The sequence below is a fragment of the Lithobates pipiens genome, unplaced genomic scaffold (genome assembly GCF_037356315.1).
Source record: "Lithobates pipiens isolate NorthernLeopardFrog02 unplaced genomic scaffold, aLitPip1_a1.2 Scaffold_3, whole genome shotgun sequence".
NCBI classification, from domain to species: domain Eukaryota; kingdom Metazoa; phylum Chordata; class Amphibia; order Anura; family Ranidae; genus Lithobates; species Lithobates pipiens.
The window spans coordinates 152,125,234-152,131,233 of NW_027507790.1; positions in this window are offsets into that span (position 1 = coordinate 152,125,234).

Here is a 6,000-nt window from a genome sequence, read left to right on the forward strand (position 1 = left end):
GCCCAGCGCATGATACGTATGCAGCATATGTAGGAGCCTGAAGGTGGTGGTGGGGGGTACTGGCATGGCGTGGCACCCCTGACTGATGTGCACTCTGGGCCAGTGCCTACCTTCTCTATAGGTAGTGCTAGCCCTGTACAGGGGATATGTGCACAGATAATCAAGGCACTCATGATCCGTGCAGGCCCATCAGTGCTGTCTATCAGTGCCACCTATCACTGCCCATTAGTGCTTCTCATCAGTGTCCCTATCATTGCCATTAGTGCTTCCCATCAGTGCCACCTATCAGTGCCCATTAGTGCTGCCCACCAGTGCCCACGTTCCACCTATAAGTCCATCGGTGCCACTTATCAGTACAGCCTCATCAGTGACCATCGGTACAGCCTCATCGGTGCCCTTCAGTACAGCCTCATAAGTGCCCATCAGGGGGGAACCCCTCATAATGAGCACATCAGGTGTTGAGACTTGGAAACTATGCACAAGAATGGTACGAACCCCTCATAAGGGGCGCAGCATGTGTACAGACCCGGGAACTCAGCACAGGGATGGTGGTAACCCCTCATAATGGGCACAGCAGGTGTACAGACCTGGGAACTCAGCACAGGGATGGTGGGAACCCCTCATAATGGGCACGGCAGGTGTACAGACCAAGGAACTCAGCACGGGGATGGTAGGAACCCCTCATAATGGGCACACCAGGTGTACAGACCCCTGGATAGGAGGGGGCAGAATTTACTTGAACTTATTGGCTGTATTTTCTTCCTGCAGTCGCTGACTGCTGGTGGAAGGGAGAGGAGGAGAAGACCCCTTTAAGATGCTACAAGTGAAGCAAAATACAGCCCAGTTCTAGTAAATGCTGCACTAATATCAGAAGTAACCAGGAAAATACATAGGGACTAGTGGGCAGCAGCCTGACTTGTAGGCAGTGTTTTTCATAGGTGATCACCAGCAGAAAAAAGAAACATAAAGAGAGCCAACACACTGACCACCCTGCACAGCACTAATACCAAGACCTCCTGCTCTCTAGCTCCCTCATCACCTCCTCCCATATCCGCCTCCAGGACTTCTCCCGAGCCTTGCCCATACTCTGGAATTCACTACCTCAATCTGTCAGAATGTCTCCAAAAGTATCCACTTTTAGGCGATCCCTGAAAACATTCCTCTACAGAGAAGCCTATCCTGCCTCCATCTAACAACTGCACTATTTTCTCCATTAGATCATCCCCCCACAGCTATTACCCTTTTGTATAACTTGAACCTCCCTCCTAGATTGTAAGCTATAATGGGCAGGGCCCTCTGATTCCCCCTGTCCTGAATAGTATTGTAATGTCTGCCCTAATGTTGTAAAGCTGTGCTTAAACTGTTGGCGCTATATAAATCCTGTATAATAATAATATCAGCTCCAGTAACAGTTAATAACAGCATGTGTACCAGGACCGAGTACTCACCTACATCCTCAGCTTCCAACCTGCCGTCATATATCTCTGGCTCCCACTCCATTTCTCCATTCACTCCACTCTTGTTTGCTCCCTTTCTTCGCCCTCATTCTCCTAACCCAATATTAATCTTTACACTTAAGATTTGTGACTCCATCAAACATTTCTTTGACCTTGCCTCCCCATTTATTCCTTTACTCCCACTACTCAATTATCCACTAAATACCCAGTCCTGGATAATTTTCAACAACTACGTACATCTCATGACATACCTCTGAGTGAACATTTCAGATATATCCACTCAGTTTCACGCCATCATTCCCCTCCATTCCTATTTACAGCATTTGAAAGGAGGTCCCTTTTTTAAGGCTGGGTTCACATATATGCGAATTGGATTCGGATTTTCCACATCCAAATCGCATGACAGGAGAGTGTGCCTGGCTCCCAGTGTTTAATTTACTTTTCCATTTATTCTGGCCAATGGACACATGCTAGGTGATATCAGACCCAACAGGAGACTGAACTGAGATGTTCACTGGATCCCAAGGGCTGGTGAAAATTTTGTCTGATTACCCCTCTACCTGTTTTTACTGCTGTTTAGAAGGCACCATGGTCCATATATGGTGGACATGTCCAGTAATGTCCAGACTATGGATTCAGGTTTATAAACGTATTCACTTCTTGATGCACATAAATGTTGCAAAAACCCCTATATAGCCCCGCCTTGATAAACCCATCCCAGACATTTTTAGATCAGAATGGACTTTAGCCTCCCACATCTTTTTGGTGACTTGGCTGATTATAGCTAAAGATTGGGAACCCCCTTCTCCCTTCTTTCCCTCCTTCTAATCTTAATACACCTTCCTTTGCATCACCCCCCCACCTCATACTTTCAAGTTCCTAATGCTTTTTTCTCTTAGATACTTTTCTTCTCTTCTTGTCCTTACACGAATGCAATACTTGAAATGCCTGTGTGTTATAAGAATGCCTCAGAAAGGGTTGGCTTGTTTTTTTTCCTTGTTGGATAAACCTTTCTGGATATTTTTTATATGTAACAGTTCTCTGGTATTTGCTTTTTGGCTCTTGGACTAGCTATTGAACATAGCAATACCATTATTTATGAACCTTACGTTCTCTATGCCTTCCTTATTGATGGGCTGTTTTGTATTTTCTCTCAGACCTACTGGCCAAATTACCAGATGAAAACAGAAGAAAGAAAGTCTAAAAATAGAAAACTTAATTGTCTTAGCCCTATAAAATGTAGTATCATAGCTCTTATCACATAATTTGATGCACAGTGAAGAAATGGTAGGGTTTTTAAACTTCCAGTTCTCATGAAAGTTATATATAATAGCATTAAATAAGTGGCATACTCTGCCTGTTATTTCACAATACTACCAGGTATAGATGGATGGAAACAGTTATTAAAGTGGATCTATACTCAAGCGATCTTATCCTACAAATTGTGCAAGGCAAATGAGCTGTGAATAGTAGCAGGTTCAGGAAGTATTGTACAGGTTGATTTACTAAAACCGAAGAGTGCAAAATCTGGTTAAGCTGTGCATGGTAGTCAATCACCTTCTAACTTCAGCTTGTTCAATTAACCTTTGACAAAAAAAAAAAAAACTGGAAGATAATTGATTTCTATGCAGAGTAGCACCTGATTTTGCACTCTCCAGTTTTAGTAATTGAACCCCACATTGTCATCCATATCCTGCAGAACAATGCAGCTGCAAGGCAGAAACCATATCAGTGTTGGTGCAAGCTATCACTGTTGCTCTTCTCATTTTTGGAGCCATCCTATCATGACACTATGAGTATAGTCCAAAAATCAAAATCACGAGTGGATACGCCCTTTGATGATGTCAAACTTTTCATAGGCTTCTATGAGGCTAGAATCTTTTTGAAGTCACGGCACCCCTTAAAAATATAAAAAAGAGCGCATGCGTGGACCCGAACGAGATGAGCGCTTGATCTCAGAGCTCTGTCCCGTTCTGTTCGTCTGTCACTCCCTGCACTGAGCAGTTTACACAGCGCCAGGACAGAGGGAAAGCCTGCGAGCACACTTTAATGCCGGTGGAGACGGTGAAAAGAGGCTTGGAAGCGCAGTTTCAAGCCTCCTCAGAGATACCAGCAGCTTCCAAGATGGCGGCGGAATAGTCGCTACACGAGACAGTTACTCTCCTCTCCATGGCGGGATACTCTTCAGGAGGAGGTATGTGGCAGAGCCCCCTCCTCCACATCTACTGGGGGCCCCTTATCACCAGCAACCACAGTGTCTCTTTTAAATCAGACTCTGGATGAGATGCTGATGTCCCCCTCTGCTGTAGCATCCCCTGGGCAGATAGTGACATGCCAGGTCAGGGAGCCTCATACTTTCCAGCACCAGTATATCTTTTTCATGTTTTCCAAGTTTGCTGAAATGCTAGATAGGGGGTTAGCACAGACTGCAGCCAGGATCACTACTGATATTAAAATGGATCTCCAGATGCTGGGCTCTTGCATTGAACCCATTGAGAACAGAGTGGATTCCACAATAACCAGGGTCAATCAAAATACTGATCATATCCAAGATTTACATGACCAACTAGACACTGCCATAGCAGAAATTTATGACCTTAAAAACAGGTCCAGAAGGCTTAATTTCAGAATCAGAGGCCTGCCTGAGACCGTTACGGATATACCGGAAGCACTGAACTCCCTCATTAAAACTTGGGCCTGATGTCAGAGCACAAAAAATAGAGCTCGGTTGGGCTCATAGAGCTCTAGGACCCCCCCGACCTGATGGTCTGCACCGTGATATTGTGGTCAAACCACATTACTTTAACATCAAAGAAGAAGTTATACAGAAAGCTCGCTTAACCTCGCAAATCCAAATTATGGGTTCAAATTTATGCTGACATTTCCCTATACACAATTCAGAAACGGCGGGTGCTTAAACCTCTACTGACAGTACTAATGCAGAAAAGCATCAAGTACTGATGGCTGTTTCCCTTCAGTTTAAAGTTTGAGTACTATAACAAGCCCTTCAGATTTTCCTCATTCCAAGATGGTGAACATCTGCTACAGAAACTGGGCCTCATTTCCATGGATCCACCTTCTCCAATGGAGACTACATCTTCAAGTTTGTCTAAGCAACCACCCCCATCTAGCTCACTCACACCTCTATTGCAGAAGCCTAAAAGCAAGAAGGCCAAAGAAGGACTACCACCCTGATCTAGTGGTTTGCTACATTCCATTTTCTACAATCCCTTCACAAGGACTGGGTCCACTTGACCCTTTTGGCATCAATGCCCACCTGGATTCACACATCATTTGACCTCAGGGGGATCCTCCCCCTACTCCAATGCTGGACTCTGCAGAACTCCTTCATCTTTCCACCCTACCCACAAACTATCGGATTGTAAACTATCCTTCTAAATTCCCCCTATCTGGGTTTTGGACACATTCAAGGTTTCCCTGGACTTCCTGAACTCTGCCTTTACCTACTCACCATGGATTTACTCCCCCCCCTTCCCCCCACCCTCCCTCCAGGTAGCGGTGTTATACACAATCCACACGGATTTCTGGTGGACTATTGCAACCCCTCTTCTCCCCAGACATGAACTGTCAGCTGCCTGACACTTGGACTGCCTCCCTCGGGAGTTTCCCCTGTTCCCACTACCACATCCTCCTGGGAGCTTGGAGCCCCCTCCCCTACCTAGCAAATGGAATAACTCCCCACCATTCACTTGCTTTGCTTCCCTTGAAACCTCGGCTGTAGTTCAGCTCCCTTCAGCTCAACCCTCATTGTTAGATTATCTGTTCTAGTTACTAAAGGTGATGTTCTCTGTTTAACTTAAGTTCACAAACATAACTTTAGGAGTGCCGCGAACGGAGAAGTACCATTGCACCTCCTCCTGTACTCGGAGCTGCAGATTTTTCTTTTCCCTCCTAGTCAGGACCTTCCCCAATGGTTGGGGGACAGCAATTTTTTTTTTTATTTTACCCCAGGACTGGATGGCTTTGTTCGGCATCCACCTGGAGATTATCTCCTTATGGCGGCCCGCTCTCCCGCTCAAAACCATATTGGGCTCACCCTAACACCGACAGAGCAACCACCCGTTATGGAGGACAATCAATCTCCCCCCACCAACACTTAAGCATCCAAGACCCGAGGACTGTCGCGGCAGACATAAAGAGCACACTGACCGCGGCCATCACAGACCTCCGCCACGAGATACAAACGATTACGGGGAGGGTGCACTCCATGGAACTTATGGCGGCACAACAGCAGAATGAACCGAAGAAGACCCATGGCAAAATCGACACACATACTTTGCAGCTTAGAGACCTCCAGCGTCATGTCAAAGATTTCGGGGATGCAGACACAACCTGCAGATAAGAGGCCTCCCTGAATCGATTAAACCTGAGCAAGTCCTCTCTGCTGTTACATCCCTCTTCAACCAGCTGCTGGAACGACCTCCACATACACCCATAGCCATGGAGTGTATCCACAGAGCCCTCAGGCCTAAGGGCAAGGACTCCGATCCACCAAGAGATGTCATATGCTATGTAAATGATT